This window comes from Lissotriton vulgaris, unplaced genomic scaffold (assembly GCF_964263255.1).
Source record: "Lissotriton vulgaris unplaced genomic scaffold, aLisVul1.2 SCAFFOLD_1086, whole genome shotgun sequence".
In the NCBI taxonomy this organism is placed as follows: domain Eukaryota; kingdom Metazoa; phylum Chordata; class Amphibia; order Caudata; family Salamandridae; genus Lissotriton; species Lissotriton vulgaris.
Window position 1 is genome coordinate 360,961 of NW_028252565.1, and position 27,222 is coordinate 388,182.

A 27,222-nucleotide genomic window follows, 5' to 3' on the forward strand; every position below is an offset into this window, starting at 1 on the left:
TATAGCAGCGCACGGGTACGCGCACGGGTGCGCGTACCGTGCGCGCCACGCGACTTGCGCGAGGAAAGCTGATTGGCTCTCGGGTGTCTGTAAACATTCTAAACAGTCCGGAGCGGCCGCCATCTTGTGTCTCGGTAAAATCGAGACACAAGAGGTGGCCAAAACAAAGAGGGAAATGAACATAAGGGGGCAGAGTAGACCCCCCCTGACCCCCTAGGTTTGATGTGGGGGCCATAAAAGGGCCCCGCAAGGCAAAAAAAAAAATTTTTTTTTTTTTGATTTTCGCGGGGGGAGCGCCCGGTACGCGCACGGGTGCGCGTACCGGGGAGCGTACCATGGGAAAAAAGAATGACAGTTTTAAAAGTAGCTGTTTAGAAAAAAAAATGTTTAGTTGTTTTTTTTATACATACACATACATATATATAAATGCATATGCACATATATATATGCATATATGTCTATATGTGTGCGTGTAGAGAGAGGTAGAGAGGTAGAGGTTTAGAGGTAGAGAGGTAGAGAGGTAGCGGTAGAGAGGTAGAGATTAGTAGAGAGAGAAGAAGAGAGAGGTAGAGAGGTAGAGAGTAGAGAGTGAGTAATAGAGAGTAGAGAGTGAGTAGTAGAGAGTAGTAGAGAGCAGTAGAGAGAGTAGCAGAGTGAGTAGTAGAGAGTAGTAGAGTGAATAGTAGAGTGAGTAGTAGAGAGTAGTAGAGAGTGAGTAGTAGAGAGTAGTAGAGAGTAAGTAGTAGAGTGAGTAGTAGAGAGCAGTAGAGATTGAGTAGTAGAGAGTAGGAGAGAGTAAGTAGTAGAGAGTAGTGGAGAATATTCCAAAGTTTGGCACAGCACCACTTTCACAATGAGTCCAATCAAATCATATCACTTAGAGTACTTATTGAAGCGCTGAATCTTGGTGTATATTCAAATGCTTTTATTTTCCTTAAGTTTATGTACCACAGCCAGCCGAAACGTTTCGTTCTGTACAACAGAACTTCTTCAGGGCGTTCTTATTTCCTTCAAGTTATGTCGGTATCCCGTTGTCATATAACTAGATATTTCTTCCAAATGTTAGACGAGACATAAGTATATTCTTATTAAAAGTGACTAGGTATCAATTTTACCCACACAATTCGGGCAGACTTGAGTAATTTATAGCATCCTCAAAGTCAGTCTTTCAAAAATTCCAAAGTATAGGACATGATAATCCAAATCCAAATGTTTCTCAAGAAAAGTCATTTACAATCGTTCGGAATATCGGTGTTTGGGCAGATATGATCCAGGGACCCCCAGTATGCAAGGGGAATTAGTCCCCCCTCTACAAACATGCACAGGGGCTGCGTTGCAGAGAGGTGTAAAAAGGGTTGTGGCTTCATTACACCTCTCTGCAATGCAGTCCCCTGGCGCATACTGGAGATTCCTGGTGGGCTTTCAGGTCTTATATAGTTAGGAATTAGCATTAAAAAAACCTTTGAAATTCACTGAAAAAACCAAAGGTTTCACACCAGTTATAGTTAGGAATTAGCATTTAAAAAACCTTTGAAATTCACTGAAAAAACCATAGGTTTCACACCAGTTATAGTTAGGAATTAGCATTTAAAAAACCTATTAAATTCACTGACAAAACCAGTTATAGTTAGCTGGAAATTTTACTGACATAAAACCATTGAAATTCCCACGTTATAGTTAGTTGGACTCACTATAACTTGCGCGCCTGCAATGCACTGCTGATGACGTCACATATTACATCACTCATGACATGGTCAGTGACATCACTCATGACATCACTGATGACACCATCCAGTGAATGTGTGTCTTTCTGAAAAATAAATTTGTTTTATATATGTATTTGTAAAGGTCGATGGAAGAATAAATGTTTAAATAAGTGTGTAAATGGATGTTTTTTTTAAAAAAAATTGGTTGGTTAACTGGCTTATTAAGTGTATCTTAGTGAATACATATATTAGCGAGTATTGTTTAAATATTTAAATGTTTGTATCAGTGTTTCTCTTTGTGTATAAGTGGCTGCAGGGGTTGGTGACTGACTCACTGTTTGTATGTGTTTTGAAGACAGAATATGTGCAGGACTGTATGGGTGGACGAGTGTGTATATGTGTGTGTTAGTGAGTGAATGACTGTCTCACTAGTGTCTTCATTACTAACGACATATGTTTTAATCTAGTATATGTGAGTATTGATGTATATAAGTGAGTATAGTATATATAGTGAGAGATTGTAGGAGTTCCTGTTTAAATAAGTATGTGTTTCTATAAGTGATTGTTTAAGAGAGTAAGTATGTGTAAGTTTCCTTAGAAGTAAGGTGGTAGTGTGTGTATAAATGTATATGCAAATAAATGGATGTTCAATAGTTTATGTGCATGTGTGAGTATGTGTGTGAGTAACTTTTGGATGACTGCTGATGTGTAACAGGATGTATAGGTGTATCACTACATATGATGAGTGAGTATATATATGAGTGACTATATAGAACTGTTGGTGAATGAGTGGATGAGTATATAGATGGTGGAATTACTGAATTGGTTGTTGTTACTGGTTTGGGTATCTCCATTTTTTTGAAAATGTTTGTTTCTATTTTTGAATATTTGTTTCAAGCGTTACATTACACTGAAATTAGGTCTGTCACTCTGTCACAAGGATGGTGTCATCAGTGATGTCATGAGTGATGTCACTGACCATGTCATGAGTGATGTAATATGTGACGTCATCAGCAGTGCATTGCAGGCGCGCAAGTTATAGTGAGTCCAACTAACTATAACGTGGGAATTTCAATGGTTTTATGTCAGTAAAATTTCCAGCTAACTATAACTGGTTTTGTCAGTGAATTTAATAGGTTTTTTAAATGCTAATTCCTAACTATAACTGGTGTGAAACCTATGGTTTTTTCAGTGAATATATATATATATATATATATATATATATATATATATATATTACCTACTGGCGGTCGCCAGTAGGTAGTTATAGTTAGGATTTTTTTCAATGTTAAATCTCAAAATTCTATTTGGAATAACTTTGGCACCGGTTGACGAATCTGCCTGAAAATGTCCTGAAAATTGCCTTGCGGCGCCCCGGTCCTTCCCTGAAAGTTTGGGGGGGATTCGTCAAGCGGGGGCCAAGATAAAAGGGGGGTCCCAAAACGCGTTTTCCCCATGTTAATTTCCATAGGGCGGTCGATTTCACTTTTAGCCCGAACGGCTGAATGGATTTCCACCAAACTTGGCAAAATTGTAGGGACTGGTAGCCCGATGTGCCTTTGCTATGTCTCAAGATATGTGCTCCACTGGATTTTGAGTAATTTAGGTTCAAAAAAATATATATATCTATAGCAGCGCACCGGTACACGCACCGGTGCGCGTACCGTGCGCGTCACGCGACTTGCGTGAGGAAAGCTGATTGGCTCTCGGGTGTCTGTAAACATTCTAAACAGTCCGGAGCGGCCGCCATCTTGTGTCTCGGTAAAATCGAGACACAAGAGGTGGCCAAAACAAAGAGGGAAATGACCATAAGGGGGCAGAGTAGACCCCCCTTGACCCCCTAGGTTTGATGTGGGGGCCATAAAAGGGCCCCGCAGGGCAAAAAAAAATAATTTTTTTTTTTATTTTCGCGGGGGGAGCGCCCGGTACGCGCACCGGTGCGCGCACCGGTGCGCGTACCGGGGAGTGTACCATGGGGAAAAAGAATGACAGTTTTATAAGTAGCTGTTTAAAAAAAAAATGTTTTGTTGTTTTTTTATACATACACATACATATATAAATGCATAGGCATATATATATGCATATATGTGTATATGTGTGCGTGTAGAGAGAGGTAGAGAGGTAGAGGTGTAGAGGTAGAGAGGTAGAGAGGTAGCGGTAGAGAGGTAGAGATTAGTAGAGAGAGAAGAAGAGAGAGGTAGAGAGGTAGAGAGTAGAGAGTGAGTAATAGAGAGTAGAGAGTGAGTAGTAGAGAGCAGTAGAGAGAGTAGCAGAGAGTGAGTAGTAGAGAGTAGTAGAGTGAATAGTAGAGTGAGTAGTAGAGAGTAGTAGAGAGTGAGTAGTAGAGAGTGAGTAGTAGAGAGTAGTAGAGAGTAAGTAGTAGAGTGAGTAGTAGAGAGCAGTAGAAAGTGAGTAGTAGAGAGTAGTAAAGAGTGAGTAGTAGAGAGTGAGTAGTAGAGAGTGAGTAGTAGAGAGTAGTAGAGAATGAGTAGCAGAGAGAATAGTAGTGAGTAGTAGAGAGTGAGTAGTAGAGTGAGTAGTAGAGACTAGTAGAGAGAGAGTAGTAGAGAGTGAATAGTAGAGAGTAGTAGAGAGTGAGAAGTAGAGAGTGAGTAGTAGAGAGTAGTAGTGAGTAGTAAAGAGTGAGTAGTAGGGAGAGAGTAGTAGAGAGTGAGTAGTAGAGAGTAGTAGATAGTGAGTAGTAGGGAGTAGCGAGTAGCGAGTAGTAGGGAGTGAGTAGTAGAGAGAGAGTAGTAGAGAGTAGTAGAGTAGTAGAGAATGAGTAGTAGACAGTGAGTATTGGAGAGTAGTGGAGTCGGAGAGAGTAAGTAGTAGAGAGTAGTGGAGAATATTCCAAAGTTTGGCACAGCACCACTTTCACAATGAGTCCAATCAAATCATATCACTTAGAGTCCTTATTGAAGCGCTGAATCTTGGTGTATATTCAAATGCTTTTATTTTCCTTAAGTTTATGTACCACAGCCAGCCGAAAGGTTTCGTTCTGTACAACAGAACTTCTTCAGGGCGTTCTTATTTCCTTCAAGTTATGTCGGTATCCAGTTGTCATATAACTAGATATTTCTTCCAAATGTTAGACGAGACATAAGTATATTCTTATTCAAAGTGACTAGGTATCAATTTTACCCACACAATTCGGGCAGACTTGAGTAATTTATAGCATCCTGAAAGTCAGTCTTTCAAAAATTCCAAAGTATAGGACATGATAATCCAAATCCAAATGTTTCTCAAGAAAAGTCATTTACAATCGTTCGGAATATCGGTGTTTGGGCAGATATGATCCAGGGACCCCCAGTATGCAAGGGGAATTAGTCCCCCCTCTGCAAACGCGCCAGTGGCCTGCATTGCAGAGAGGTGTAACAAGGGTGTGGCCTCATTACACTTCTCTGCAATGCAGCTCCCTCGCGCATACTGGAGGCTCCTGGTGGACTAGTTGACCCCAGGGACCCCCAGTATGCAAGGGGAATTAGTTCCCCCTCTGCAAACGCGGCAGTGGGCTGCGTTGCAGAGAGGTGTAACAAGGGGCATAGTCTCATTACACCTCTGCAATGCAGCCCCTGGCGCATACTGGAGGTTCCAGGTGGGCTAATTGGCCCCCAGGGGCCCCCAGTATGCAAGGGGAATTAGTTCCCCCTCTTTAAACATGCACGGGGGTTGCGTTGCAGAGAGGTGTAAAAAGGGTTGTGGCTTCTTTACACCTCTCTGCAATGCAGTCCCCTGGCGCATACTGGAGATTCCTGGTGGGCTTTCAGGTCTTATATAGTTAGGAATTAGCATTAAAAAAACCTTTGAAATTCACTGAAAAAACCATAGGTTTCACACCAGTTATAGTTAGGAATTAGCATTTAAAAAACCTTTGAAATTCACTGAAAAAACCATAGGTTTCACACCGGTTATAGTTAGGAATTAGCATTTAAAAAACCTATTAAATTCACTGAAAAAACCATAGGTTTCACACCAGTTATAGTTAGCTGGAAATTTTACTGATATAAAACCATTGAAATTCCCACGTTATAGTTAGTCGGACTCACTATAACTTGCGCGTGCAATGCACTGCTGATGACATCACATATTACATCACTCATGACATGGTCAGTGACATCACTCATGACATCACTGATGACACCATCCTTGTGACACAGTGACAGACCTCCTCTCAGTGTAAAGTAACCCTTGAGACACATATTCAAAAATAGAAACTGAAATTTTTAAAAAATGGACGTACCTATATCAGTTACAACAAGCAATTCTGTACTTCCACTATCTATATACACATCCACTCATTCACCAACAGTTCTATATAGTCACTCATACATATACTCACTCATCATATGAAGAGATACACCTATACATCCTGTTACACACCGACATTCATCCAAAAGTTACTCACACACATATTCACACGTGCAAATAAACTATTGAACAACCATTTATTTGAATATAGTGTTATACACACACTTCCACCTTACTTCTATTGAAAATTACACATATTTATTCTCTTAAACAATCACTTATAGAAACACATACTTATTTAAACAGGAAATCTTACAATCTCTTACTCTCACATATACTCACTTATATACATCAATATTCATATATACTAGATTAAAACATATGTAGTTACTGATAAAGACACTAGTGAGACAGTCATTCACTCACTAACAAACACATATAGACACTCATCCACCCATACAGTCCTGTACATATGCTGTCTTCAAAACACATACAAACAAAGAGTCAGTCACTCATGCATCTATGTGCTAAGTAATACCCCCACCAAACCATATAGACACTCATACTGATACTAATAAAAATAAAAATATCAAATAACCCATATACATACGCATGTAGCTACTTATCAACACATGTAGCCACTTATACACAAAGTGAAACACTAATATATGTATTTAAATGTTTAAACATACCTCACTAATATTTATTTTTCAGAAAGACACATATTCACTGGATGGTGTCATCAGTGATGTCATGAGTGATGTCACTGACCATGTCATGAGTGATGTAATATGTGATGTCATCAGCAGTGCATTGCACGCGCAAGTTATAGTGAGTCCGACTAACTATAACGTGGGAATTTCAATGGTTTTATATCAGTAAAATTTCCAGCTAACTATAACTGGTGTGAAACCTATGGTTTTTTCAGTGAATATATATATATATATTTTATATATATATTTCGGCCATTGCCGGAGTGGCTGAACACGTCACAGAATACATTGACTATTTCCTGCAAGGCCTGGTCCAGGATTTACCAACATATGTAAGAGACACAGGCGATTTTCTGGCTAAAATTCAGAATACCGAGTGGAATGATGGAATGCTCATGATTACTTTGGACATTGAATCGCTCTACACGAGCATAGAGCACATGTCGGGCATAAAAGCACTAGATTTTTTCCTCGGAAAAAGGCCCATGAATTGTTACCAACATAACAAAGTATTGATTGAGCTTACATTATGGTGTCTTAATAATAATTTCTTTCTTTTTGGGAGTGATTTGTATCTGCAAAAGCGTGGGGTCGCGATGGGGGCCTGTTTCTCTCCCAGCTACGCGTGCTTGCACGTGGGTTGGTGGGAGGAGCAGGTCCTCAGGCGGCAACACGCCCAAGTCTTTTCTGATCATGTTTTGCTTTGGCTTCGTTATAAAGATGACGTTTTTTTGTTATGGCAAGGTGACAGGAACAGCGCACAACTGTTCATTGATTCTATCAATACTAATAATGAAAACCTGAAATTCACTAGTTCCATCAGTGATTGTGAGGCTGAATTTTTGGATGTTAAAATCCTTATCCGCAATGGCAAGCTTACAACCAAGCTACATCGGAAAAGTACTGCTGGCAACAGTATCTTGCACGCCAGCAGTGCACATCCGCGCCATGTGGTAGATAATATTCCTCTGGGTGAACTCTTAAGAATTAAGAGAATCTGCAGTACAGACTCTGACTTGGAATCTTGCACCAATGAAGCATTGGCTAGATTCCGTGCTAGGGGTTACCGTGAATCAGTGCTTAGAACAGCAATGGAAAAAGCTAAGAGTAGATCTCGTGCTTCTCTGCTTGAGACTAACAGCACTGCTGATACATCTTGTACTTCGGATGACAGCACCACGAACCCCAGGTTCCTAACGCCATATAGCAGACAGGCCAGGCAAATAAAATCCATTTTGTCTAAAAGATGGCCAGTCCTCACTACAGACCCTGTACTAAAACCACAACTGGCAGAAGCTCCTATTGTCACCTTTCGGAAAGGTCCCTCACTCAGGTCTCACATTTGCCATGAATTTCCTGAACTCAGAAAAAAGCAGGAATGGATGAAAACAAGATCAGGTTTTATACGCTGCACCTCATGCAGGGCTTGTAAATTTGGCAAAAGTACTAGGCAATACTACACGCCGTTCAGTCCAGACCCAATTCAGATCAGGGGTCAATACAACTGTAAAACTGAATTTGCCATTTATGTTTTAACTTGCACATGTGCACTTAGGTATGTCGGCAGCACACGACAACCTGTACACGTTAGGATCCTCCAGCATCTACGTGCCATCGTTAACAACGACCCAGCCTATCCTGTAGCTAGGCACTTCAAGGCAATACACAATAACAATCTGGAGTGCCTATCCTATTTTGTTATCTCTGCAATTGAAAAGCCCAGAAGGGGCGGAGATAGGGTCAGGATGCTGAGAAGAATGGAATCTCATTTCATTCTTGAGCTAGACAGTAGATCTCCCAATGGCCTGAATAACACGGAGGATCTACATGTGTTCTTGTAAATCAAGCCTTGCTTTGTCCACTTCGTTCTGTATTACTTTGGGTAGTAGGGTTTGTTTGGCTGCCGCCCTCCCCCATGTGATTAATATTATGTCTCCTTGTTGGGTTTTTGCACGTATCATTTGTATATATGGTTTCACGGTGATTCACTATGGATGTATCTGTATCAATTTTTGGGTACACTTATTATTTGAGGACATAGACAATATGCTCTTTCTGTATTTCCTGATTAATATGCTTTCTCAACAGTCTGATTAATGACAATGATATCCCCTTGATTTTTATACCAAATAGCCCTGGCCTTATAACTATGCTGCTACAGTCGTATGTTTACATATTGCGCTGATTTGCACTTTGATAGATATAGATGCAACATTACAATGTTTACATTTAAGCTTATTTTGCACAAAATCAATAGTATCACTGCTGATTTTTTATTGCATCTATTACAACATTAACAACTTTTTATACGATGCACTTTGCACTTTAGTATGCAATTTTGCACTATCAATACTCAATGCAGGCGAGGGCCTTGTATATTTTATATACAATTTTTTGGTATATGCATTTTAAGCAGCTTAAAAAGTTTTTCATACATTTCTAACTTTTATATCATGGGTTTTCAAAATTGTCAATTGAAAATATGGATTTAAACCAGTTAATGAACTTTATTTCCGACTGTTGTTATTTCAATATGTTTGGAAAACAGACTACGCCATGCATTGAAAGTAGTTTGTCCTCGCTTTCTATTACCACGAGGTGTATGACGAAAAAAAGAAAAAAATGCACTTTTTCACTGTTTAGCAGTTAGTATTTAAAACGTAAGCATTTCCAACTCTGATTGTCTGTGAGCAAGGGCGGATGCCCGAAACGCGTCAGATTGCTTGGTTCAGCTTATAAATAAAATCTGTGCTTTAAATAATTACTGGATCCGCGTGATTTCCTGGGTCGCTGTGGTCGGAGCCTGGGAGGTTGCACTTGTTCGATATATATATATATATATATATATATATATATATATATATATATATATATATATATATATATTACCTACTGGCGGTCGCCAGTAGGTAGTTATAGTTAGGATAATTTTCAATGTTAAATCTCAACATTCTATTTTGAATAACTTTGGCGCCGGTTGTCGAATCTGCCTGAAATTTTCAGGAAAATGGTCTCATGGCGGTCCGGTCCTTCCCTGAAAGTTTGGGGGGGATTCGTCAAGCGGGGGCCGAGATAAAAGGGGGGTCCCAAAACGCGTTTTCCCCATGTTAATTTCCATAGGGCGGTCGATTTCACTTTTAGCCCGAACGGCTGAATGGATTTCCACCAAACTTGGCAAAATTGTAGGGACTGGTAGCCTGATGTGCCTTTGCTATGTCTCAAGATATGTGCTTCAGTGGATTTTGAGAAATTAACGTTCAAAAAAATATATATATCTATAGGCGCTCTCGGGTGCGCGCACCCGTGAGCGCTCCCGGCGCGACACGCGACTTGCGCGCAGAAAGCTGGTTGGCTCTCAGTTGTCTGTAAACATTCTAAACAGTCCGGAGCGGCCGCCATCTTGTCTATCGGTAAAATCTAGTCATAAGAGGTGGCAAAAACAAAGGGTGGAATTGACCATAAGGGGGCATGGTAGACCCCCCCTGACCCCCTAGGTTTGATATGGGGGCCATTAAAGGGCCCCGCGGGGCCTCAAAAAATTTTTTTTTTTTTTCGATTTTCGCGGGGGAAGCGCCTGGTGCGCGCACGGGGGAGCGTATCGGGGAGGGTACTATGGAAAAATAATCACTTCAAAAATTGTATGTTTATGAATTGTTTTTTTTTTTTATTTGTTTATTTTATGTAAGTACCTACATGTAGGTACTAATGAAGAGACTTAAATTTAATGTTCACCATCTTCTTTGTAGACATCTTGCATGTTGTTATTGTATTTTTTGTGGTATAAGGAATTCATAATATAGTCTGTCTGGAAAGGAGAAACAGATCTTTTAAGCACTCCCTGAGAATTTCTAGGGGATCATGAGTAGTCTGTCCTGTTCACTTATGAAAATGAGGTGTAAAATATTCATATGAGATAATATAGTGGGAGAAAGGTAGTAACTATGAGTAAACTTACTATGTAACAGAAAAATAGTTGAACAGTATACTATAAGTCTCATTTTATATTTTAAACATTTTTGGTAATACTTCATGAATTACATATAAAAAAGAATATTGTCTGAAACAATTGAAATTATTAAAGATAAATTTATTCCTCTGATTCTTTTTCATAATTTAATAAAATTTCTAACATAATATTGTCCGGAATTTCCTCATAATTATATGTACATGATTCAATTTCTTCCAAACATTCTATAAACTGTTCATCCAAAGAGTCATCCATGAAATCAACTTCTTTTTTTTCATCTTCTGGTTTTTCCACCTTTACTTTGATAGAAGTATCATTTGCCTTATTTTCTCCTTCCATTTTCTTTCTGAAAATTGCATATAAATTAACTATATTAGTAGAGCTAGTATACCAGAGAAGCCTAACTCAATCCATAACTATTACAGAGAAGTCTATGTCTATCTCTAACTATTAAAGAGGGATAGCATATCACTAACAGAATATTTTTTAAGAAATAAACTTAACGTGTACAATATACTTCCATAATTAGAAGTTACCTTAGAGAAATTAGTTGAAGTTGACAGTGAAATTTGTTTTCAAGTGTACTTCAGGAAGCAGTAGTCAAAATGGCTGTGTTTCCCTCTCTTCTTTTATATATATTGTTGTACTTAACCAATCAAACGACAGGAAAAAATCGTAGAAAATGAGAGATACTTTTTAATTGGTTGTAAATTCTAACATTACAAGTGTGTTTTTGTCATGTAATTTACCTCAGGATATTTAGACAGGCCTGTAGCCTAAATGTCTCAATGGAATTTCACCAAATTTGGGCAAATGGTAGGGACTGCTATGTAGTAGGGCGTATTCTATATTTGATGAAAGTGTCTCCATTGGGTTTTCCGTAAATTACTTTCCCACCTTTTTTTATTTTGCGCTTACTAGTGCGCGCTCCAGTACGCGCACGGGCAGCGTAACGGGAGTCATCCATTTTGTGTTTCGGAACAATCGAGACACAAGATGGAGGGTAAACAATGTTCGGAATGGATAGAAGGGGGAACTGTAGAGACTTCTTGACCCTCTAGGTTTTCTGAGGGGGGCTTAGGAGGCTCATAAACGTAAAAAAAAAAAAAAAAATTCTTTAATTTTCCACGGGGGGAGCGCCTGGTGCGCGCACCTTTAAGCGTACTCGTACGCGTACTTTGGTGAAAAATAGTGAAAAAAGTTAGAAAAAAATAAACGCTTTGAATGATCAGAGTTAGGGTAGCTCTGAAAAGAGCTTTTGGGTTCTGTGGTTGATTTAGGTACCTACAAGTAGGTTCCAATACACATTCTTAAATTCAGGAGGAATATTCTATTCCCCTCATCTGAGAAGTGCACTCCATCTCCTCTGTAGATGTCTTGCATGTTGTAACGCAAGTTATTATTGTATAATGAACCCATTCCATAGTCTCTCATGTAAGCAGAAACAGATTTATTTACATGTTTCCGTGCTTTCTCAAATTGTGGACCAAATTGGTTGGACCAGTTCCATTTCTGTCTTTGGCATATATTGGAATATACCAAGGCAGTGTGGGGAAAAAGTATCATCAATTGATGAAAGGTGTCCTTTAATAGCATTTCCAGACCTACCCCAGTTAATGTGCCTAGATCGTTTCCACCACAGTGCACAATTATAAGGTCAGGTTCTGGCAGATGCAAAAAGGTTTTCACCAATGGTATCAATTGGTGACATTTTAATCCTCTGTGGCCAATCCACTTGATTTCCACATTTGATAAATCAAGGTTATGAAAATTTCTGCTAGCTGCATACCTTTGAGCCCAGTGGATGTAGCTATGTCCAATAACCCAAACAGAGTACATGATGTGAGAAGGTTCTGGTCCAGTCAGATGAAGTGTGGGAATGAAATGGCAGTAGGAGTTCACAAAAAAATAATTGTGGAGTTTCTGTGCTCTTGAATCACTAGCAATGATTGGTGGATTCAGATAGTTGAAAACTGAAAGTTAGGGTGTATGGTTATGTTGTGTGAAAGAAGCAATTTGAATGGTTTAAAAAAAGTCACCAAAAGCAAAAATACCCTGTATAGGCTGCTGTATTGACAGGTCAAACATCCTTGCTGAGTTAATTTGCAACATTGTAAGATAAACTTTTGAACCTTAGAGTTCAGTTAGGAGGGAGTTGCTATGGTAACAGATAGAAAGGTTTGAGAGGGGGATGGGTGTTGGTTTGAAAATAGTGAGGGAAGAGTTTTCATTGGTTGAATTAAGGCATATGTGTACAAAGATAGAGATTTTCTATGCCAGTCTTGGTTTCAGTGTATTGAGAGCACACCTTTTCCTCTGCTAAAGAAAAATTGGTGTGTGTGTCTGACACTGTTTTCAATCTCCAAAAGCATTTCTAAAGGTAAGTAATGATTCATTTAATTTAGATAGAGATTTATTTTCTCTATGGAGAATATTTGGAAGCAGATAGTTATGTTTTAGAAGTGAAATTGTATGTTAGTATATAAGTCCTGCGCAGTGTTTTTTACATGTTATTTAAAAATCGATTTTGGGTGCAAATGAATGGTATTTTTATTTGGCCTTTTTTATGATTGCCATGTGCAGTTGATGCATGACTTTAAACATGGGTAATAAGTGATGCACTGGTGGCGCCAGGCTTTTATAAATGAGGCCCTGACTTTGTTTGATGATATTGAGTGGTTGTAGTTAGGTTCTGTGCAGTGTTTCTTACATGTTATTGAAAAATCGATTTTTGGGTGCAATTGATTGGTATATGTATTTGGCCCTTATTTATGAATGCCATGTGCAGCTGATGCATGACTTTAAACATGGGTAATAAGTGACGCACTGGTGGCGCAAGGCTTTCATAAATAAGGCCCTGACTTTGTTTGATGATATTGAGTGGTTGTACTTAGGTTCTGTGCAGTGTTCCTTACATGTTATTCAAAAATCGATTTTTGGGTGCAATTGATTGGTATATGTATTTGGCCCTTATTTATGAATGCCATGTGCAGCTGATGCATGACTTTAAACATGGGTAATAAGTGACGCACTGGTGGCGCAAGGCTTTCATAAATAAGGCCCTGACTTTGTTTGATGATATTGATTGGTTGTACTTAGGTTCTGCGCCGTGTTTCTTACATGTTATTGAAAAATCGATTTTTGGGTGCAATTGATTAGTATATGTATTTTGCCCTAATTTATGATTGCCATGTGCAACTGATGCATGACTTTAAACATGGGTAATAAGTGACGCACTGGTGGCGCAAGGCTTTCATAAATAAGGCCTGACTTTGTTTGATGATATTGAGTGGTTGTACTTAGGTTCTGTGCAGTGTTCCTTACATGTTATTCAAAAATCGATTTTTGGGTGCAATTGATTGGTATATGTATTTGGCCCTTATTTATGATTGCCATGTGCAGCTGATGCATGACTTTAAACATGGGTAATAAGTGACGCACTGGTGGTGCAAGGCTTTCATAAATAAGGCTCTGACTTTGTTTGATGATATTGATTGGTTGTACATAGGTTCTGCACAGTGCTTCTTACATGTTAAACAAAAATCGATTTTTGGGTGCAATTGATTGGTATATGTATTTGGCCCTTATTTATGAATGCCATGTGCAGCTGATGCATGACTTTAAACATGGGTAATAAGTGACGCACTGGTGGCGCAAGGCTTTCATAAATAAGGCCCTGACTTTGTTTGATGATATTGATTGGTTGTACTTAGGTTCTGCGCCGTGTTTCTTACATGTTATTGAAAAATCGATTTTTGGGTGCAATTGATTAGTATATGTATTTTGCCCTAATTTATGATTGCCATGTGCAACTGATGCATGACTTTAAACATGGGTAATAAGTGACGCACTGGTGGCGCAAGGCTTTCATAAATAAGGCCTGACTTTGTTTGATGATATTGAGTGGTTGTACTTAGGTTCTGTGCAGTGTTCCTTACATGTTATTCAAAAATCGATTTTTGGGTGCAATTGATTGGTATATGTATTTGGCCCTTATTTATGATTGCCATGTGCAGCTGATGCATGACTTTAAACATGGGTAATAAGTGACGCACTGGTGGCGCAAGGCTTTCATAAATAAGGCTCTGACTTTGTTTGATGATATTGATTGGTTGTACATAGGTTCTGCACAGTGCTTCTTACATGTTATTGAAAAATCGATTTTTGGGTGCAATTGATTGGTATATGTATTTGGCCCTTATTTATGAATGCCATGTGCAGCTGATGCATGACTTTAAACATGGGTAATAAGTGACGCACTGGTGGCGCAAGGCTTTCATAAATAAGGCCCTGACTTTGTTTGATGATATTGAGTGGTTGTACTTAGGTTCTGTGCAGTGTTCCTTACATGTTATTCAAAAATCGATTTTTGGGTGCAATTGATTGGTATATGTATTTGGCCCTTATTTATGATTGCCATGTGCAGCCGATGCATGACTTTCAACATGGGTAATACGTGACGCACTGGTGGCGCAAGGCTTTCATAAATAAGGCCCTGACTTTGTTTGATGATATTGATTGGTTGTACTTAGGTTCTGCGCCGTGTTTTTTACATGTTATTGTAAAATTGATTTTTGGGTGCAATTGATTAGTATATGTATTTTGCCCTAATTTATGATTGCCATGTGCAACTGATGCATGACTTTAAACATGGGTAATAAGTGACGCACTGGTGGCGCAAGGCTTTCATAAATAAGGCCTGACTTTGTTTGATGATATTGAGTGGTTGTACTTAGGTTCTGTGCAGTGTTCCTTACATGTTATTCAAAAATCGATTTTTGGGTGCAATTGATTGGTATATGTATTTGGCACTTATTTATGATTGCCATGTGCAGCTGATGCATGACTTTAAACATGGGTAATAAGTGACGCACTGGTGGCGCAAGGCTTTCATAAATAAGGCTCTGACTTTGTTTGATGATATTGATTGGTTGTACATAGGTTCTGCACAGTGTTTCTTACATGTTATTCAAAAATCGATTTTTGGGTGCAATTGATTGGTATATGTATTTGGCCCTTATTTATGATTGCCATGTGCAGCTGATGCATGACTTTAAACATGGGTAATAAGTGACGCACTGGTGGCGCAAGGCTTTCATAAATAAGGCCCTGACTTTGTTTGATGATATTGATTGGTTGTACATAGGTTCTGCGCAGTGTTTCTTACATGTTATTCAAAAATTGATTTTTGGGTGCAATTGATTGGTATATGTATTTGGCCCTTATTTATGATTGCCATGTGCAGCCGATGCATGACTTTCAACATGGGTAATACGTGACGCACTGGTGGCGCAAGGCTTTCATAAATAAGGCCCTGACTTTGTTTGATGATATTGAGTGGTTGTACTTAGGTTTTGCGCAGTGTTTCTTACATGCTATTCAAAAATCGATTTTTGGGTGCAATTGATTGGTATATGTATTTGGCCCTTATTTATGATTGCCATGTGCAGCCGATGCATGACTTTAAACATGGGTAATACGTGACGCACTGGTGGCGCAAGGCTTTCATAAATAAGGCCCTGACTTTGTTTGATGATATTGAGTGGTTGTACTTAGGTTCTGTGCAGTGTTCCTTACATGTTATTCAAAAATCGATTTTTGGGTGCAATTGATTGGTATATGTATTTGGCCCTTATTTATGATTGCCATGTGCAGCCGATGCATGACTTTCAACATGGGTAATACGTGACGCACTGGTGGCGCAAGGCTTTCATAAATAAGGCCCTGACTTTGTTTGATGATATTGATTGGTTGTACTTAGGTTCTGCGCCGTGTTTCTTACATGTTATTGTAAAATTGATTTTTGGGTGCAATTGATTAGTATATGTATTTTGCCCTAATTTATGATTGCCATGTGCAACTGATGCATGACTTTAAACATGGGTAATAAGTGACGCACTGGTGGCGCAAGGCTTTCATAAATAAGGCCTGACTTTGTTTGATGATATTGAGTGGTTGTACTTAGGTTCTGTGCAGTGTTCCTTACATGTTATTCAAAAATCGATTTTTGGGTGCAATTGATTGGTATATGTATTTGGCACTTATTTATGATTGCCATGTGCAGCTGATGCATGACTTTAAACATGGGTAATAAGTGACGCACTGGTGGCGCAAGGCTTTCATAAATAAGGCTCTGACTTTGTTTGATGATATTGATTGGTTGTACATAGGTTCTGCACAGTGTTTCTTACATGTTATTCAAAAATCGATTTTTGGGTGCAATTGATTGGTATATGTATTTGGCCCTTATTTATGATTGCCATGTGCAGCTGATGCATGACTTTAAACATGGGTAATAAGTGACGCACTGGTGGCGCAAGGCTTTCATAAATAAGGCCCTGACTTTGTTTGATGATATTGATTGGTTGTACATAGGTTCTGCGCAGTGTTTCTTACATGTTATTCAAAAATTGATTTTTGGGTGCAATTGATTGGTATATGTATTTGGCCCTTATTTATGATTGCCATGTGCAGCCGATGCATGACTTTCAACATGGGTAATACGTGACGCACTGGTGGCGCAAGGCTTTCATAAATAAGGCCCTGACTTTGTTTGATGATATTGAGTGGTTGTACTTAGGTTTTGCGCAGTGTTTCTTACATGCTATTCAAAAATCGATTTTTGGGTGCAATTGATTGGTATATGTATTTGGCCCTTATTTATGATTGCCATGTGCAGCCGATGCATGACTTTAAACATGGGTAATACGTGACGCACTGGTGGCGCAAGGCTTTCATAAATAAGGCCCTGACTTTGTTTGATGATATTGATTGGTTGTACATAGGTTCTGCGCAGTGTTTCTTACATGTTATTCAAAAATTGATTTTTGGGTGCAATTGATTGGTATATGTATTTGGCCCTTATTTATGATTGCCATGTGCAGCCGATGCATGACTTTCAACATGGGTAATACGTGACGCACTGGTGGCGCAAGGCTTTCATAAATAAGGCCCTGACTTTGTTTGATGATATTGAGTGGTTGTACTTAGGTTTTGCGCAGTGTTTCTTACATGCTATTCAAAAATCGATTTTTGGGTGCAATTGATTGGTATATGTATTTGGCCCTTATTTATGATTGCCATGTGCAGCCGATGCATGACTTTCAACATGGGTAATACGTGACGCACTGGTGGCGCAAGGCTTTCATAAATAAGGCCCTGACTTTGTTTGATGATATTGAGTGGTTGTACTTAGGTTTTGCGCAGTGTTTCTTACATGTTATTGAAAAATCGATTTTGGGGTGCAATTGATTGGTATATGTATTTGGCCCTTATTTATGATTGCCATGTGCAACTGATGCATGACTTTAAACATGGGTAATAAGTGACACACTGGTGGCGCAAGGCTTTCATAAATAAGGCCCTGACTTTGTTTGATGATATTGATTGGTTGTACATAGGTTCTGCACAGTGTTTCTTACATGTTATTCAAAAATCGATTTTTGGGTGCAATTGATTGGTATATGTATTTGGCCCTTATTTATGATTGCCATGTGCAGCCGATGCAAGACTTTAAACATGGGTAATAAGTGACGCACTGGTGGCGCAAGGCCTTTATAAATCAGACCCTGACTTTGTTTGATGATATTGAGTGGTTGTACTTAGGTTTTGCGCAGTGTTTCTTACATGTTATTGAAAAATCGATTTTTGGGTGCAATTGATTGGTATTTGCATTTGGCCCTTATTTATGAATGCCATGTGCAGCTGATGCTTGACTTTAAACATGGGTAATAAGTGACGCACTGGTGGCGCAAGGCCTTTAAAAATAAAGCCATGAGTTGCTATTGTATAAACTTAAATATGTTGCAATTTATTGTTTATATTGTTTGCTTTTTAACATTACTTTGTTGTTTGCTAATAGTGGTCTTTCATGTGTTTTTTTAACAGAACAACAGATTCAAATCAACTTCTGAAAAGCAAGCAAAAATGCCTTCAAGGCAAAGAAAAATCAAAAATACCATACGGAAAAGGAGAACATCAACAACAGAGTTTATGGAATCCTCTTCAACAACTACTTCAAAAAACACCAGAAAAGCTTCTGGTAAGCCAATTAAGTCTTTTCTTCGTAACATATGTCGTAGGAAAAAAAATGAAATTGCTAATGTGAATATACAGAAAAAGTCAACAAATCTAAAAAGGAAAGAGAAGCCCACAAAAAATGTTTCCATTGGACCAGGAGAGAAGAGAATGGTTAGCAATAGAAGGGTAAATGTTTTTAGGGACATTCGTAGGCGAATGTTTCGCAATAGGGTAGTTTTAAATTTGCTAAAAAATGAAAAGAAAAGTAAACTAAAAGCTGCTTTTTACAAGAAAAAGAAAAGTGTAGAAAAGATTGTTGATCAGGCTTTTGAAGTTAAGAAAAAATTATTTATTTTAATAATCAATAGAATTAGGATACTTAATAAGGCAATGGATGTTTTCAAATCGAACAGTAGATGGAAAAGAATTATTAATCGGAGTAATTTTTGTGAAGTATTTTCTGGTGAATGGATGCATAGTTCAAGTTCTGAGCCTTTTTTTAATGAGGAGAGTTACTTTCAGGAAAATGATTTGGTGCATGCGGTTGACACCAGTGGTCGTGCCTATGAGGTGAAAGATAGTTGTGTGATGGAAAAAGAGAAACTTGTACCTAGAGATGCAGAAGAGGTGTTAGCTGATGAAGTTTTAGGGAGACGTACTAAGGGTCCAGTGTACACATGGAAATGCAGTAGTATTTGTAGTGTGCGACAGGAATCAATTGATTTGCTTCGAAATTTCTTACGTACATATAGTAAAAAAAGTCTCAAACAAAAAATGAAGATCCTGCAAGAGTTAGATCCTTGCAGAGTGAGAGAAAGCACAGGTTTGCAAGGGCATTCACTAGCATGTCTTTCTAGAAAAGTTTGTCGGAGTGTTTTTCATCATTTTAGGATGTTAGCAGTGCATCATAATAACGTAAGGAAATTAGTGAGGAAGTTGTATTATGCAAAAAGTCCTGCACTTAAGCTTAAACAGTTAAATAGTGCTCTTTTGCATGGATCTGAAGTGGATGTGAAGACTATTTGTGAAGAAATTGAGTTTTGTTATTTTGGGAACAAAGAGGACAGTGTAGAAATAGATATAGTAATGGATGGCAATGCAGAAGATAATGGACAAATTTCAAGTATTGAAAAGTTTGATGAGGAAATTATCAAGTTTAAGGTGAAATCAAGTGAGAGGCCTAATGTAACTTGTGTGTGTTGTCGACGGACTCATTATAAAATTCAGACTAGGTTAGTTGATTTATATGCAAAAAGTGAATTGGAAAATAATAGTGAATGGGAGGATTTTGTAAGTTATTTGTTGGTGGAGAATTCTTTTGATTTGAGTTTGGATCAGCGTATTTGCACTTATTGTTTGAAAAAATTAAATGAAAATAGAATGCCTGCAAGAGCAGTTTATAATAATCTTCAGTTGATAGATATCCCTTCTGAATTGATGGATCTAAATACTTATGAATCTATTTTGATTCAATGTGTCCATCCTTTTCAGGCTATTGTACGCATGGAGCCTAAGACAGGGAAATTGCCTCCATCAGATTTACTGAGAGGATTAAAGGGAAGAGTTGTTTATTTGCCTCTAGATGTAAAGAAAAATATTAATACAATTGGTGTAGAAAGAGTAGAAGAAGATCCTTTAGTTATTCTAGTTAATGAGGTTCCAACAAAGAGTAAGAAAATTTGGCAAGATTTAGTGGATGTTAAAAAAGTCAAGAAGGCAACGTTGTATTTAGTTAAAAACAATGAGTACTACAAACATGTAAGTGTTGGAGTTGAGGAAACAGCTACAGAAGAAGATAGTGATTCTTCAGTTGGTCAAATTGAAAAAGTTGATGTGTCTAGAACTGAAGAAATATATGAACATTATACTGTTCATCCTTTGCATTCCAAAGAAGTAATGGGAAATGCAATTGACTTGTTTCAAATGAAGGCAGCAAAAGGAAGTCCCATTAGTGTATGGGAAGAAAGTTTGGAAGCTCGTTGTTTTCCACAATTATTTCCAACAGGTTGTGGTGGACGATATGATGATCGACCAGTTCAAATTCCTGCAGCTGAATACCGGACTCTAAGATTATATGCAGAAGATCCAAGGTTTCGTCAATGCATTCCATATTTATTTCATCTACTGTTTGAAAGTGATTTGTCTGGGCTTTCTTATGCAGTTAATCATATATTAAAAAGTGGACCTCATTTGCAAAATGTATGTGCAAGGGACTTTATGGAGAAAGTTAATCTGCAAGACAGTATTTTGGAATCTCAGCTAATCAATCTCATGGCATGTCAACATGGAACCAATGAGTATTGGTTTCGTCGTCATGGAGAATTGAAATGTATGCTAAGAAACTTAGGAACTCCTACATGGTTCCTCACTCTTAGCTGTGCTGAGTATGCATGGGACGATTTACTTCAATTTCTACGAGAGGCAAATGAAAACATACCAAATATAGAATTGAAAACACCAGGAGAACTGTGTTCTTTAGATCCAGTGAATGTTTGCAGATATTTTAATCATAGATTTGAAGCTATGATGTCTTTTATTACCAACAAAAAAAATCCTCCCCTTGGAGAGGTTTTGGATTTCTTTTGGAGGAAGGAATATCAAGCGAGAGGTGCTCCTCATATACATATGTTGTTGTGGATTAAAGATGCACCCAAATTTGGAACAGATTCAGATGAAACAGTGATGAGTTTCATTGAAGAGTATTCAACATGTGCTGTTCCAAAATCTACTGAAGAAAACAATTTAAGGCAACAAGTTTTACGTTTTCAATCTCATCGTTGTGGAAAGTACTGTCGTCGAAAATTTAAAAACAAGGAAAAGTACTACACGAAATGTCGTTTTGCATTTCCTCGACCAGTGATTTCTAAGGGAAGAGTAAATAATTTGATGTCATCTCTACGACATACTGTGACGAGAAAATCTCCCAAAAACACATATAATTTGAAAAGAAATGAAGAATCTAAGTACATCAACGATTACAACCCAGTGATTTTGTCCATGTGGAATGCTAACATGGATATTCAGTTCGTTGCTGACAACTCTATTGCTGTGGCTCGATATGTGACATCTTACATCACCAAAAAAGAAAAGACAGAACTGAAGGAAATGTGGGAGGACATTTCACATGAAAAGAGTCTAAGCAAGAAATTATACAGTTTCAGTCTGAAGATGTTGTCGCATCGAGAAATTGGAGCATATGAATGTTCTGATCGGTTATCATCAGCAAGTCTCTATGCCAAATCAAGAACAATCATTTGGGTGAGTCTTGGTCTTGCTGCCACACGAAACCGAGTTTTGAAATCTGTACAAGAAATTGAATATTTGGCGGAAAAAGAACCAAACAGTACAGATATTTTGAAGACAAATATGTTGGATACATACTATCCAAATAGAAGTACTCACCTTGAGAACACATGTTTGTATGAAGTTCTTCAAAACTACAGTTATAAGAGGAACATCACAGAAGATATCAATAATGGAAAATATGCACTCATTGGCTATGAAGGATGTCTAGTGAAGCAGAAAAAAGGCCATTTGATTAATCATCGAAAATTGAGTTGTGAAGTTCCAGACAAAAGAGAATTTTACTACTTAGCTCTTTTGCAACTCTTTAAGCCATGGCGTACAGAAGAGGAACTACTTGGAGATTTTCTCTGTTATGAAGACTCTTTTAATGCAACTAAGGATACCATAGAATGTCCTATTTTTCTAAATTATCTGCAAATGTTGAATGAAGAAATGGAGCAAGAAACCACAATTGCTGAAGAGATAGCTAGAAACAGTTCTCAAGATAGTCAGAGTTCTACTTCATTGAGCCAGGATCCACTAGGAGGACCAATTATCCAAAATGAAGCTGCCACTGCCATGGATGAGGTGGAAAGAGCTATGGAACAAGCTCAAGAGGATGGAGTTAACTTAGAAGATTTGGTAACGCAACTAAACATTGAGCAGAAAAAGATATATGATGAAGTCACAGAGCAGATTGAACATGGATTCAGACATGAGAAAAAAGAGTGCTCATGTATATTATTTGACCCTGTCCGACTGTATGTAAGTGGAGAAGCGGGGACAGGAAAAAGTTTTCTAATTAAAGCCGTTGCAAGTTATCTGCAGAAAAGGACTGATTCACCACTGTCTTGTGTTGTAACTGCTCCAACTGGTCTGGCAGCACATAACATTAAAGGGATTACTCTACATCGTTTATTGATGCTGCCAGTTGAACATGATAATAAATTGCATTACAACAAGCTATCTGGAGATGCGTGTTCTGAAGTTTCAAGAGTCTTGAAGAAAATGAAACTTCTTATCATAGATGAAGTAAGCATGGTCTCAAATCTAATGCTTGCTTTTGTGCATTTGAGAATGCAAGAAATTCTTAAAACAGACTATGATGTGTTATTTGGAGGAAAACACATTATTGTTTTTGGAGATCTATTGCAGTTGACTCCAGTAAAAGGACAACCAGTGTTTAAAATGCTCACGCATGAAGATACCAGGAAGTCCCTTGGAAGCATTGGAAATGTTAATATATGGCTAAATTTTAAATATGCTGAACTGCTTCAAAATATGCGACAGGCCAAGGATGAAGATTATAAAAATATTCTACAAGATGTAAGAATTGGAAAAATGACTGAGAAAGGGAAAAAAGCTTTGCATAGTCGATTAATTTCAAATTTGTATCCAAATGAAAACATTCTTCCAGAGAATATTTTTAAAAAAATGACTGAGAAGAAATCTGGGATATGTTTGATGCCAACTCTGCAAGAATGTTCCATCTTCAACCAAAAAATGTTAGACTTAGAAAATGAAGAGATTGTGAAACTAGAAGCAATAGATAAAATAGAGCATATGGGTGCAACAATTGTTTTGTCAGAAAATTTGAAAATTAAATTGCATTCATTGGAGAAAAGTATTTCAAAAACAGCTGGTTTTGAAAAGACTCTGAATGTGTGTTTAAATTGTCGTATCATTTTGAGAAGGAATTTAAATGTTGAAAGCGGTCTGGTAAATGGAGCAATGGGTTATGTTGTTGATTTTGTGAATTACAGAAATAGAGACGGAATTGAATTTTTAAAAATAAAATTTGATGGCATTGAACAAGTACAACAAATAAGTCGTTGTTCTGCTAGATTTTTACTTGTAAAAGACTTATATGTTCGCCGAAAACAGTTTCCTGTTTGTTTGGCGTATGCAGTGACAATTCATAAATCTCAAGGTTTAAGTGTAGATAGTGCATTGGTGAACATTGGAAGATCTGTGTTTAAAGAGGGTATGGCATATGTGGCATTATCTCGAGTCAGAACTTTATCAGGATTGTATTTGATTGCATGTGATGAGACAAATATTTCTGCCGATCTAGATTGTGTTAAAGAATACAATAGGTTAAGAAGAGAGTATGCTCCACATTTGCCTCAATATCCTCTGTTTGAAAAACGTGTGGTAGGCCGAAAAAGAAGAAATGAGGATAATTGTAGTGAGGTAGTTGCAAAAAGACAAAAAGTAGAGAAAACTGTAATTGAAAACAGGAAGAAAAAGAATTGTGGAGAAAATGTTGTTGGATTTCAGTTTGAAAACAGTTCTGGTGTCAACTGCTATGCTAATGTAGTGGTTAATGTTGTTTTTTTTCTTAAAAGTTTACAAGAACAGATTGTTGAAAATCGGGATCAAAGATTGTGTGGTTTATTGAATTCTGTGTTTCAGAAATGTAGCAGTGTTACAGCACAAATAGAAAGTGTAACAGAAATTCGAAATATTTTAGATTTGTGTTCTGGTCAAGATAAATTTTCACAGAACATTCAGCAGGATTGTCAGGAATTTTTAATGTATATGTTTGGTGTTTTGGAAGATGAAGGTGTAGATGTAGATAATCTTTTCAGTCTTTCTTATCAATGGCAGCATGACTGCCACAATTGTAGTTTATCAAGTACTACTACAATAGACACTGAAAGATTTATATATTTGACTTTACCAGACTGTAAATCAGTGTCTTTTAAAAATCTAGTTAAAGCAGCAGATCATAATATGGTGTGTACCCAATGTAACTGTACAATGCTGTCCACATTATTTATACAAAGGTATGGGCAGTATATCATTTTAGTTTTCCAACGATGTAGACCTGATGGAACTAAATTGACAACTTCTATCAAAAATTTTGTGGCTTCTCAGTTATCAATTTCTGGAAGGACCTTTACAACTGAAGCTATTATTTATCATGATGGACCTTCGACCACCTCAGGACATTATACATGCTACTTAAAATCTGAAAATGGATGGAGTTACTGCAATGATTCTCATTTAACTTATAAACAACGTTTGCCTTATGACTCTACAAATTCTTATCTAGTGTTTTTAAAACCAAAGTTTTAGTAAAGGGAATTGGCCTTTGAAGACGGGAATAGTTAATAAAAGTTAGTTAGTTAGTTAGTTAATCTAATATTTGAAATTATTTATCTCATGTAGATACTTTAAGTGGATCTCAAAGTAAAAAATACCGATATATCAGACACAAATTGGCCGTGAGGATTGTGTATGGTATGATGTTTTTAGATCTTTTTTCATAGGAAGTCGATGAAATGGAACTCATAAGGAACAGCAGACTTTTTTTCTACCAAAAGGACCTTCACTATCTTCTACTTGGCCTCATGGAAAAGTAAGTGAATCAAAGATTAGTGTACATATATGAGATGTATGTTTGAATGGGTTTTTTTAAACACAATCTTTTAGATTGTGTTTTTTTTTTCCCGCTGTTATATGATGAAGACTTTGAACTCACTAATTTAAGTGGAATTCAATATATTCTGAGAACAGCAAAAATAAATAATGTAACATATTGTAGAAGTTATTGTGTAGTTTGCATTATGTAATTTATATTGTGTTCACATTGTTATGCACTCATTTTCTTTTTCACCCTTATTTACCTCTCTTTACTAATTTACACTCTTTTTTCATTGCTGTTTCTTTACTGTACTTCATTCACAACTTCTTAATCTAATAGGAACTATCTGCATTTCCTCAGTTCCTTCCACCACTTTTTATCTTTTTTATATTCTCTTAGTACCACTGCTTTAGTTTCCTAACCCTCTTTCTCTTTCTCCATTTTTTTTTCTTTCACACTCATTGTACTGTAGTTCAGTTAGTTCTTCCTTTTGTCTTTCTTTTACTCTCTCTCTTCTTTCTCTCTATTACTCCCCATGTGTTGCCCTTATTCACTTATATGTACCCTCTTTCACCCCTCTTTACTTATATTCACTGATATTTACTTTCCCTCAATCGCTGCTATTCTTTTCCTCTGATTCCGTCACTACCTGTCATTCTCATACTTAACTGTCCTTCTTTTTACTTTCAATATCCATTTATATTCTCCCTTAACCTCTACTTTAGTGTTCTTCCTATTTCTTCTTTCTTTTGCTCCCTTATTCATTTTTCTTTTCTCAGTTACTTCCTTTTACACTTTTTATCTGTCTTACTATCTATTACACAGTCCCTCCTTCATTTTTTTTTTCTTTTTTTTTGTTAGTGCGCTGACGGTACGCGCACCGGTGCGCGCACCGAAAGCGCACCAAAGTGAAATATAAAAAAAAAATATTTTAAATTAAAAATATTATCTCAATATACATTATAGTGTTCATTTTTACAAAAACATACTTTAGCAATTCACTAAAAAACACATAGGTATGAGTCTGTATAAAAAGTTAGGAATTAGCATTAAAAAAACCTATGAAATTCACTGAAAAAACCATAGGTTACACACCAGTTATAGTTAGGAATTAGCATTAAAAAAACCTATGAAATTCACTGAAAAAACCATAGGTTTCACACCAGTTATAGTTAGGAATTAGCATTTAAAAAACCTTACAAATTCACTGAAAAAACCATAGGTTTCACACCAGTTATAGTTAGCTGGAAATTTTACTGATATAAAACCATTGAAATTCCCACGTTATAGTTAGTCGGACTCACTATAACTTGCGCGTACAATGCACTGCTGATGACGTCACATATTACATCACTCATGACATGGTCAGTGACATCACTCATGACATCACTGATGACACCATCCTTGTGACAGAGTGACAGACCTAATTTCAGTGTAATGTAACGCTTGAAACACATATTCAAAAATAGAAACAAACATTTTCAAAAAAATGGAGATACCCAAACCAGTAACAACAACCAATTCAGTAATTCCACCATCTATATACACATCCACTCATTCACCAACAGTTCTATATAGTCACTCATATATACTCACTCATCATATGTAGTGATACACCTATACATCCTGTTACACATCAGCAGTCATCCAAAAGTTACTCACACACATACTCACACATGCAAATAAACTATTGAACATCCATTTATTTGCATATACATTTATACACACACTACCACCTTACTTCTAAGGAAACTTACCCATACTTACTCTCCTAAACAATCACTTATAGAAACACATACTTATTTAAACAGGAACTTCTACAATCTCTCACTATATATACTATACTCACTTATATACATCAATACTCACATATACTAGATTAAAACATATGTCGTTACTAATGAAGACACT

At 37.3% G+C, this 27,222-nt stretch overlaps 1 long non-coding RNA gene across 1 annotated transcript; it reads left to right on the top strand.

The window, feature by feature from the left end:
* The first annotated feature begins 12,934 nt into the window (after nucleotides 1–12,934).
* On the top strand, nucleotides 12,935–25,305 carry LOC147662104 (uncharacterized). The gene is made up of 3 exons (XR_015305980.1): nucleotides 12,935–13,017; nucleotides 18,525–18,678; nucleotides 25,217–25,305. It is a non-coding gene; the product is annotated as an uncharacterized LOC147662104 (long non-coding RNA).
* Nucleotides 25,306–27,222: the final 1,917 nt, after the last annotated feature.